The sequence below is a fragment of the Vanessa atalanta genome, chromosome 17, assembly GCF_905147765.1.
Source record: "Vanessa atalanta chromosome 17, ilVanAtal1.2, whole genome shotgun sequence".
NCBI lineage: Eukaryota > Metazoa > Arthropoda > Insecta > Lepidoptera > Nymphalidae > Vanessa > Vanessa atalanta.
In genome coordinates this window covers 7,651,319-7,663,725 of record NC_061887.1, presented here as the reverse complement: position 1 = coordinate 7,663,725, position 12,407 = coordinate 7,651,319, and the positions used below count along the sequence as shown (strand labels likewise).

At 32.5% G+C, this 12,407-nt stretch overlaps 1 protein-coding gene across 1 annotated transcript in view; it reads right to left on the bottom strand.

Annotated features, from left to right (window-relative positions):
- Positions 1-4,322, bottom strand: part of LOC125070601 (high affinity cAMP-specific and IBMX-insensitive 3',5'-cyclic phosphodiesterase 8) — a 204,314-nt gene extending 199,992 nt beyond the window's left edge. The window contains exon 1 of the mRNA XM_047680537.1: positions 4,172-4,322. The gene's annotated coding sequence lies outside the window, so the exon portion shown is untranslated. The remainder of the gene's footprint in view (positions 1-4,171) is intronic.
- Positions 4,323-12,407: the final 8,085 nt, after the last annotated feature.

The window sequence follows — 12,407 nt, the reverse complement described above, 5'->3', positions numbered from 1 at the left end:
GCGTGTGGCGAATGTCTACTTTCTGCTTCATACACGAACTGGCACATATCGTTTCAATTGAAAAACATCTAGACCTTTTCAAGATAACCTTAAACGTAAACTGTTTAATTTAAAAAAAAAAACACACACACACACCCGCACAAACAACACAATTCCTTATTATAAGAAATGTATGTCGTACTGACCCATTTCAGCGGTTATTGTCTATTGCCCAGGAGAGTAGGAGGTAAGAGGTGCATTCTCTAATCCTTTAGGGAGTAGAGCGTAAAGGTTAACATGCTTTAAAATATAATGTAAATAATACATACGTATGTCACGCGTATTCTTTCAGAATCATTGTCTTCGATTTTGAATGAAAACGTCGCTACAAATACAAACGGCACATTAAGAAAATGCAAGGCATTGAATACGTCGACGTTTACACGAATAATAATGTCATACACCAGTACGAGTAAATACTTTTAACATTACCTGGATTATATTTTATCTCGATCAATTTTACACGAGGCGCGAAAAGAGAAGCATGAATATGTTTTACGTCATTAATCATTATAATTCGATCGATGTGTTGAACAAGAGTCAACGGACGCTGGTACTTTATAGTGTTATTAATAAACGCGAAATGATGTGGATAACACTCATGTTTATCTCATGGTTTCTTAATATTCATGTTTAAATAATGTATATTCTACACAGGCATAAATTATTTTTGGTACCTTAATGCATTTTTATTTATTAAATGGCTTTGGATACCACGCCTTTTGCATTCCGTCTTTAAAAAAAAACATTTATAATAAAGTTTCACAGTTCGTTATTATTTTTATCTAACATACCAAACGTCTCATAAAAATAAAATTACTCTTAAAATATCATAAATCATTATCGTAGGTGATTATAATTAGCCGCGAAGAAAATACAGATTAAAAATATAAAAGTTAAATATCAGAACACAGATTGCGCATAAATAAATTTAAAATGAGGTCGTTCATATTTTTAGAACTTCTTTCTTAATGGACAAAACATAAACAAAATTTAACAATACCCAGATATTAATAAAAAGTGCACCAGGCTTGGAGTACGCGTACTCGAACCGAACGCATGACCCACTGATATTATATTTAGCCCAGAAAGTATGTTTTATTTGTTATCAACGAAGCGGCTTGAGTACTGTTGGAGAACTTAAGCAGAACATTATGGACGAAACGAAACATACATATTTATAAATAATTGGATTCTGAATTCGTTTATCGAAAATTTGTGTTCACGTGTTTTCCATTTAAAGAAATTTTAACCGTAATAAGAAATTCAAAGTTTACGCTAAATTCAAAGTTGATCAACGGAGAATTTGAAAAATATGTAACCTACAACAGTAAAAGCAAATACATACACTTTAGAAATATAAATATATCTTGAATAAAATTGAAGCAATGACTTAAGTTCTAAGTGATTTAATTATTACGAGTTATACCAAATGAATAAATTATTTGCCGTAAAGTAAAGTAACATACCATCCTTAAAAGTGAAATGGATAAACATCTTATAACGTTTTTACGTGTGTATTTCACATGACATAATATTTACTTACAATTATTTTGTTCATGATCATCCGAGTGGCCAACACCAATCATAGACATTGGCGCCAATGCGCCACCAACCGGCCGCTAAGATACTATGTTGCTTTTGTCGGTAGTTGCACTGGCTTACTCACCTTTCCAACCCGAATACGACAATACTTAGTATTGTTATCTTATGAGCGGGTGGTACCTACCGAGACAGACTTGCCCAAAGGCCTATTAGCAAGTAACATATTTATTTTTGCCATTTCAATTGAAGATTTGAAATAAAACTAATTTAATAAAATATATAACGTAAGTTTTCTGACGGTTGACGTGATCTCGTGAAATAAAAATCGTGAAAACCCTGTACAGGTTGGCCTGATCTTTTTGACAGATGTAAATTTTTCTGATCGACATAACTTTCCAACGAAAAACATATTATTTTCTTAATTTAATGATTTCAATATTTTTTTAAATATTAAAAAACATACATATAACAAAAATCCGTTATCCGAAAATTTTAAACCTTTATGTTGCTTCAGAGTAAAATTTGAATAAGAACACTGAAAATAATCAACGCTTTTAAAATGTTACATCGGTCGGACGGCTGGTATGGGACACGAATAACAGGCAGTAACTGTTACAAATATCGCTTACAAAAAAATTAAAATCATTGTTAAGTTATTGTAACGAACGGGGGTCCTTTTGGTTGGGGTCTCTTTGGCTAGTGGTTGAGGTTTCTTTAGCTGGTATAACTCTTTTAGAAAAAATATATTTTTCACGTTTCTTTGGGAAAGTTGTTTACTTTCATGGTCTGAACCACCTATTTTAGTTTGGCGGGAGGTCCAAAATAACCCTGTAATATTAAATAGGTACTTGAATATTGACCCATCGTCGCTTATCTACTCATGATTTTATATGTCTAGTGCAATAAAGAATTTCACACATAATACACCCACACCATCTCGTCACAGTTACAAGTATTTTAAAACGTTATTCTTTGGACTACTAATTATTTTCTGTTTCCTTTCACTAGCCAGTCTGTCAAAACGATCAAGCTAACTTGCACAGGGTATAGTAATGTAAAGATAAAAACAAAAGCAAGTTTTAATTTAATATACAATATATATAAACTTCAATATTAATTTCAGGAATTCTAGAACTGAGAATTATTGCATACAAAAATACTATAAGTTTCACAAAATATTAGTTCGTTAAGTTCCCTTTCATTTATTTCCTTCTTCTAAAAAAATATGTTGTGTCCGAAATTCTTTAGACATGCGCGTTCCTCAACGTCCGTAGCAGTCACATATTTTATTGCCGTTTCACATCCCGGTTAAATTTACTGCCCAACTTGATAACATTAAATTTTCATTACCTACAGCGTCAATAAATCACACGTCTTCTATGGTACACGTAAAATTATAATTCGAGACGGTCCCACGCGAGTATTTTATTTTTAGTAAAATACTAGGTGTGGAAAATGTTTTTTTTTTAATCAAGATTTTGACGACCTCCTTGGTCGAGTAGTATGTACATCGATTTTCATGGGTACGCCACTCCAAGGTCCCGGGTTCGATTCGCGGCTGAGTGGATGTAGAAGTAGTTCATTATTTTTCTATGTTGCCTTGGGTCTGGGTATTTGTGATACCGTTGTTACTTCTGTTTTTCCATAACACAAGTGCTTTAGGTACTTACATTGGGATCATAGTAATGTATGTGATGTTGTCCAATATTTATTTATTTATATAGATGCAGTCCTCTTTTCAACTATCTATTAATTCAATCTATATGGATATACAATCAATGGATGGACGAAGAAGGTCAAAGACTTTTTCTAATTCAAAACTTGACACTTGACAAAATACCTAGAAGACACTTTGAAGTGAATTTGTTATAATAGATACCAGTTGAAGAAACAAAATTCATTTAACTTAATTAAATACTATTTCATAATACATCAATTGAAATCAATAAATCGGTAATTGACTTTAAGATTGTCCTCTTATCACGTGTTTTTATTACCTTTTATTAATTTTTTTCTTAAACTGACATACTAACTAACCAACTATTAAAATATTAATTTCTGACATATGGTTTGGTTTTGTGCAACTTCTGAATCTCATTAATAATAAAATACATTAGTAGATACATTTTACTAAGCGGGATTCATAAAAATATATATATATATATATCATATGCATTGTAAGTATGTTACGTAGATAAAAGAAAGAAACTATGTAGGTTAAAATCAAAAGAGATCTCATATCAAATAAAATATATCAGCTTATATTTTTTCTTCAATAACATAATACTACAAACAGTTATCGTACGTTTTTAACATTTGTATGTTTATTTGATAACCACATTGTGACGTGACGTCATCGTCAAGCGAAAATAAGCCTTATGTTTGAGTGTCACAGATTTCGACGATTTTGTATTTTACAATAAAGTATATTTTACGAATGAAGTATTTAAATACGACACAATTTTTTCTTGATGAATATTTTTCTTTTAGTTTCAGAAATTCCAATTAAAACACTATAATATGCGTGCACGCAGATTAAATGGCGAAAAGAACGGTTATCAGTGCGAAAAATTAACAAACGGCTTACCTGTAAATGACCTTGGGCACTTTGAATCACAAACACACACAGAAAAGTAATTGTCTAATTAAAAAAAAGTATACACTGACTTTAGTTTAACACCATACGGCCTTGTTAGAAATGAAACGAGTTGCCGAGGCACGGGAGCGCGAGACGTCCGCCTCCCTCGACAGATGCATCGCGACTGAGGATCCCCGCCGCCCGCCCTAGGTTTTCAACCGCCCAAACGAAAAATACATAATATTTTGTTAATTATTTTTACTGTAACGAAATACCTTTTATTTTCATTGGAATTTTAATTTAATTATCCGACCGTGTATATCAAAAAAAATTATATGAAACACACTTGCTTATGACTTTAGACTCTAGGTAAAAATGGAGTAGCTTGAAAATTTATGGCCTTCTCATTGTAAGGAAAACCTTTGGAGAATATTTCACTACGGTGCTCCCATGCTGGTTGGTAGATGCACATCTGGAAGATTTACATCCCACATGATTTCGTCACGATGTTTTCCTTCATCGTCGATTGAGTTTAATAATAGGCACATCTTAAGCACATGAAAATTCAGAGGTGCTTGTCCAAATATTGAACCCGTAATCTTTTGTTAAGATTCACGTGCTAGTAAATCAGCTTAAATTTAAATGTAAATTTAGTATTTTGATATTAAAATTAAACTTTAAATTATTAAGATTATTTTTATACAAGATTATTTGTCAAAAGTATTATTATATAACGATTAATTAATTATAAAAAGAATATATCAGCAATGAATGAAATGTATTTTGTTTTTTTTTTTTGAATATGCAAAGATCCTATTTTAGTCGTTTTAAAAATATAATAAAGTAATAAAATAAATAATATTTAATATATAATTCTGTTAAGAGTTGATATTATTTTCTAACTTAGTTAATTTTATATTACAGCATGTCGGTATATCCCTCTGAGCATTCCTCCCTTAATTAATACTATCTAGGCCTCTATTACCCTTGCGTTCTCAGTGATCCGTTGTAAATAAATATTACTTAGTCTATATCATTGGATGTTTTATTCAAGTAAGTTTTTACAAGCACTTACGATTAGGAATTTTCTAGTATTATATTAAAGGTGATCAACCTACACTGAAGCGGCGTGGGAGTATGGTCGAAATCTTCTTCTCAAAAAGGAGGCAAGCCTTAACTCAACAGTGGAAGATTACAGGATGTTACTTATTACTTTTTGAAACTCAGTAGTCACCAATTTCATTAATTTAAATTACAAAGTTATGTGAAACAAATACAGTTAAATTAATATACGAGTGTTATCCTACTGAACAGTCAACAAGTATTAACTCAATTCCTTTTTTATCTATATTAATATTATAAATGCGAAAGTAAGTCTGTCTGTTTGTCTGTTGTTCTTTCGCGGCCAAACCACTGGCACGAATTTGATGACATTTACTATTGAATGAACTACTTCTAAAACGCGAACGAAACCGTGGCAGTTAACTAGTAGGCTATATATAATCTTCTATGCCTTATTTAATAAAGTTTTTAATTGTTCGCTATATTTGCACGGTTTATTTGGATACTATTCCATCGATATTGTTAAATAAATTGATTCTTAATGTCACTGACTATGTAAATTTGGTCCAATAAGACAATACCGAAGAGAGCTGCGATGGCACAGTGGTTAGAACGTGTACATCTAAACCGATGATTGCGGGTTCAAACCAAAGCAATATAGAATTTTCATGTTGCGTGTGCTAAGAGATAAGAGGTCTTAGAGGTGGTGGTACATTTATAGGTTGTTAGTGTTAAGACAATTTATAAAATTTCTTGCAATTGTAATTGTATATTATAATGCCACAGTATATTCGAAAACCCTTGAGTAAGTCATTTATTTTTAATTAGCTAATAACCATTATTTGTGTTTCTTTTAATATTAGAAAAATCAACGAAATATAAAATTGGTTTGAAATCTGGCGTACCTTTCGAAGCCTTTACAGAGAGTATTCACATATAAAACAGTATAATTAATAAAGAAAAAGCCCCTTAATTGAATTTTGCAAAAATTTAATCATTATGCAATTTCGCCTCGGTCGATTGCTTTAAAATACATTTCATTGTTTGTGCTCATGGTTAACGTTCAACTTACTATCACGAATATAATAAATTTATAGATTAATTTCCATAGACAGAATATATTAAAAAAAAAATAATAATAATAAAATGAATCCAATTTTGTGGTCCTCGAACCCTACTTATAATAATCTTTTTTTTTTTCGAAGTAATAGATAGGCGAAGGGGTAAATGGACCACCTGATGGTAAGTGCTCACCATCGCCCATAAGATCGTACATAAGATGTTATGTCCTGTGCCTATAGTTACACTGGCTCACTCACCCTTCAAATCGAAACACAAAAACAGTATGTGGTGCTGTTTGGCGGTATCTGATGAGTGGAACATGAAACTCTGGTCAGGAAACTATATCACTATGGAATTAGAGAATGTGCACTCGACCTTCTGACTTCTTATCTTAACAATAGAATTCAGAGGGTTGACGTTAAAGGGACAAGGTCTCCTGGGGTCTTAGTTGGTATGGGGGTCCCACAAGGATCAATTCTTGGACCTTTTCTATTCCTCATATATATTAATGACTTGCCCTTTCTTGTTGGGAACAAACATGATATAGTATTGTTTGCTGATGATACCTCTTTGGTTTTTAAAATGTCTGATATAGTACACTGGTTTAGCGTAAATAATCTTAGGCTGAATAATAAAAAAACTAAAATTGTAAAATTTAGCACACCAAACGTGCAAAATGTAAAACCCGATGTACTTATCAATGGGGAATCGATGGATCCAGTTGAAACAACTGAATTTCTTGGCCTTACTCTTGATGCCAAATTACAGTGGCTCCCCCATATAAACGGATTGGCGGGTAGACTGAGTTCTGCGGCATTTGCGGTCAAAAAAATTAGATTATTTACCGATGTTGATACGGCTCGCCTAGTTTATTTCAGTTACTTTCACAGTATAATGTCGTACGGTATTATGCTTTGGGGTAACGCAGCCGCTATCCATACTATATTTGTGCTGCAGAAGAGGGCTATTCGCGCAATCTATAACCTGGGAGCCAAGGAATCTTTGAGGTATAAATTTAAAGAAATTAAGATATTGACTGTTGCTTCTCAATATATATTCTGTAATGTTTTGTATGTACGGAAAAATATTAATGTTTTTATGAGAAAATGTGATTCTCATAACGTTGGTACAAGGAACAAACACAATCTTGTTACTCCTGTTACTCGACTGCATAGAGTCAGTAACTCTTTTGTGGGGGCAATGTATACGCTTCTACAACAGGATCCCAGAAAGCGTTCAAAATGCTTCTGTTGCGAAATTTAAAAAAATTGTTAAGGAACGCTTGTGTGCGAAAGGTTACTATACAATTAGTGAGTTTATGTTTGATAGCACACCTTGGGAATGAAACGATCGCCTCCTGGCTGTTTCTACTCATATATAATTATGTATATAATTAATTTGACGTAAAAAAAAAAAAAAAGTCCCGCTGAGTTTCTTTCGCCGGTTCTTCTCAGGTCAGGGTGTTTTCTTTTCCGAACCGGTGGTAGTGTTTAACTTGACAATCAATAAGAAAGTGTAATACTTCTATATTGAATAAAGGAATTTGAGTTTGAGTTTGAGTTTGAGTGGGTGGTAAATAGCCAAACGGGCTTGCACAACGCCCTACCACCAAGCAAACGCTGTACCAAAAATAAAGGAGTCGTTTTTTTTCGTAATGCCGATCTGAAAAAATAAGTAGTTTTTTCAATATACTTATACCACAAGATGCTTCTCAAACAAGGTATTCTGCTATAATATACAAGCTACCATCCCAACTTCGCGCGGGTGGAATAAGGTTAACATAAAACGGTAATAGATATAAATCTTAATTTAAAAAAAGAACTTTTATTACTATAAAGAAACACATTACTTTTTTAATTTTTTTGATGGGGTTTTTTTATAGAATTGACAAGATGCTTTTTACAGCTTTATGGTAATGAGATGAACATTAAAGGGACGGATAACAGAATATCAGATAATTCATTTCAAGCTTTATTAATTGAGAGAGTGAGTATTTAATCGAGAAAAGGCTCTATGCTAAATTCAATCCTACCTTATAATATACCTTATCTTATCTAAATATAATTAATATTGTGATTTTTTTTTTTTTATTTCAATACAGTTATTATAGAATTTATAATAAATATTGACCAATTTTATTGACCTAGTGTACCGGTAGGTTGCAGACACTCATCAGATATTCTACTGCCAAACTTATATTGTTGATTTCTGGATTGAAGGAATAGGTTTGGTTAGGTTTAGGTTTATGTAAAATGTGATGTCGTAGAAGGAAGCCGCGGAGTGGGAGCTGGAAGAGGATACTGCTGCAGACCCGCTCCGCCGAAGACGACCGGTGCTACGCGCATCTTCTCCCCCCGCCTCAATAGGCGTCGCAAGGACGTGGGGGGTTCTCAGTACCCCGGGATTCCCCCCTAGGTGTTGGAGGCCCACAGAGGCGGGCCCAACATCAGGGCGTCACGGGCGCCCGCCGAAATGACGGAGAGACGGTATCGATGGTTTTTTAGTGAATATTTTGGTGTACCGGGGCGCACTCGGCGTCCAGGGCACGGGCGAGTCGCACATAAAACTTCCAAGTGGAGGAAACGCGTAAAGCGTTTTTCCAGCGAGAAAAAAATAGGTTAGGTTTATGTGTATACATATGTATATATATATAAATATGTATATATAAATATATACTAAATAAAAGTACGATAGTATGTAATAGTATTTACTTACAGCAATTAATATATTTAAGGCTTATTAATAAGCAGTATGAAAATTTGTTGTAAAATATCCGAGAATAATAAATATAAATTATAATAGGTTGATTTTCTTATATAGATTACATTGTAATTTACAGTTGATATTAGTTATTTTCACAGTTCAAGAAAGATACTATCGATTTTATGTATAACATATTATATCTATAATAACAATTTATTAGTATCCACCGTTATTTTTAACTTGGCCCGTTAAAAAAATTAATCTCATCTCAAAAAAAATCATTTATAAAATTAAGTCATATTATTAGTCAATACAAGATTATATTAATAATAAAAAGCGTGGACTTAGTATTTGTTGATTTCTAGACTAGGATTTATATAAATTGATTTGTGCTTTATCGAAATACTCGGTAATTGAAATGGTGGACTAGAACCTACTTATCGATTAATTTCGGTAGAATATACTTTCCGAACAGCTAGTAGCTGTACAATATACATTACGATTCAAAAATGCTTTGTTGAATTATTACTACTAGTACTTGAATTATTTGGATTTTTTTCGATTTTTCGCAGGAGAATAAACGTTCTGCACCAGTGGCAACTTTACATTTGATTTAATCTCGTTAATTTTCAAAGTTCTCTTTTAACAAAAATTATTTTAATTCTGGCAATTTTTCTGACCCTGACTTTGATTCTGATACTAATTCTAAGGTAAATTAGAAAATTTATAAACTGTTATCAAACCGGGGGAACAATTCTGCTGCAATTTCGTTTTAAGCTACATCTGAAAATGATACATAGTGAAATCATATTATTAGTGTTTAAGAGATATGCATATCAACATAGTATATATTTTCATTTAATCGAAAGATACACTGAATGCAGTAGCCTGTGGTTAATTGCTTCTTTAGATTGTAGAGAGGGTGGACATATGTGACGCAATTGTGGCTCACTGTTAGCCTTCTAAGCAAAAGCGCAAAAGCGTTATTCCTCTGAGGATTTAATGAAAATGATAAATGAAATTCTGCTATACATAATAATGTTTTGGTTTATGACTTTTTTTTAATTAATTTCGACTTGTTTAAGATACTGCTTTTCTAACATTTAGGTTTTAACTTTTAGGTTTTTTTAAACCTAAGATTTACCGATTATGAATGGTAAATGTCCGTAAAACTTTGGGATTCGAATATTACCATCATTCACTTGGTTTTACTGGAAAATCTTAAGATTTACCTTAGTTCGAGTTTTTACAGTAACATATATATATTAGGTAAACAAATTCAGTTAATAAATGAAATTTTATAAAACAAGTAATTTTGTCTATCAGAAACTATAATGAATTCCAGATATATTATTTTATATTTGTACCGAAATTAATTTGAAATTCGTATCGAAAATCAGAACTAATATTAATATTTCACTTTGTTTATATTGTTAAATTAAACATTTCTTCGTATGAGAATTTTCACAAATAAATTGAAATACACTTTAATTATCCTATTTTTTAAAACATAAAAAATTGTACTGTCTAGACTCTAGAGACTAGGCCTAAGAGCTTAAAGATTTTTTTGTAGGATTTCAGGTCATCAGAATATCTTTCGCAGACAATCATTTTATATATGTAATACTAGTTGTCGTCCGCAGATTCGCTCGCATTTTTTGTCCTTCCTCGAGATTCAAGCTTGTTTCGTATTGAATTTTAATCAAATTCGGTTCAGTGGTTTGGCTGTGAAAACGTAACAGAAAGAAAGAATTACTTTCGCATTTATAATATTAGTACAGATTTCTTGCAACGCATGTAGCTCTCTACAGAAGAAATTTTCTGCCATATACCTTTCTATCTTTTCTGACATAGTAAGGTATCTCAAGCCCTAACACACGTGTTTATTAGTCTTAAAGTTTTAGCGTAAATTTAGAAAATATAAACGAACAATATTGGTCACCTTTTCGACTTCCTCTAACGTATTTTTTTTTCGTAAACTAGATGACACTCGACAAACACAATCCCGATGAGATAAATTAATCTTCTAAATTTTATCTACGTACATTTATCAGACTCCAGCTTTATGAAAGTCATGGTAGCGTCTCTTCTTGATACTTGTAGAACATTTATCACACGAGTTATACGCGCGAATTCCTTCGTACGCTCTTTTTTAATAAAATAAAAACAGACGGACGGACGAATGGGCCACCTGATGGTAAGCGTTTCAGTCAAGAAATTTTCTAGCCGTCTGGAGTTTGGAAGTGAGTAGTTTACACTCCCGTGCCCCGGAAAGCGAGTAATGTTTTTTTCTTTCTGGTCGAGTCGGATATGCCATTCCATGGAGAGTGAGGAAATAAGTAAAGTAATGTACACTCGTGTTCTCATACAAACTTGTGCACTACGAGACTACGAGTTTAACCTTTGCGTTTTTTGGAAGTCGATTTCCATTGAAACCATTTTCAAGTTTATTATGTACAAATCACATTCCCGCAATTTGAAGTTAGTAACTCACATCGTTCGAATACATCGAGCCTCGGAGTGAGATAATGAGTATTTATACGCAGAATTAAATATATTTTCAAATAATATGAGCAATTTTTACGTGGAATTAATTAATAACAAATTGTTTCGTCATATTCGGAGAAACGTTTACGCTTATTCAGAAAGCATGTGTGCCTTCACTAAAGTTGTACATTTAATACAATGATACGTCTATCTGCCACAACACACAAGGCCTGTGGTAGCTGAACGTTACGATCAATATCTATTGGTCAAAACTTGCAAATAAACTTTCAGCCAGTATACCTAACTGAGCTGAGGTTTTGAATTCACTATTTACGTATACGTATTACAATACGTAAATATAGCCGTTTATATGAATAAATATTTAAATATTTGATCAGTAAGTATCTGTCGTTTAGAGTCAATTAATTACAAGTTGGGTCAGATAAGGATTTATAGGTTAACGATGTCATGTCAATCGTGTATATCTAGTACAAAGGTACTCTCAAAGCCACAGAGTATAAATACGGTGAAGTGTAATCAGTGACGATTACCAGCAGCCTGCGGAGGTACCTGGGGTGGTATATTAGAAACAGTGCTTATGAGATGGTGGACAAAAAAATTGCACGAATATACATATATTAATTTAAAGAGGACGATAGACATATCAGGCAGAAAAGGACGACAAGACTTATGTAGACTCAAAAAAAAAAAGTTGCATTTTATAAAATAATAATACAATAATAGATTATCGGTATAATTATATTTAAACTGTATTCCCCAGCATATTAATAGTACTTATTTTAATTTCATTAGGGACATACCAATTAAAGCAGGCACGCAAATGGCTATGTCATTGAAGTTTGTAAGGAGGTTATCAGCGGTGTATCCCACATACACCCAGACCCAAGACAATATAGAAAATTAATGAAAT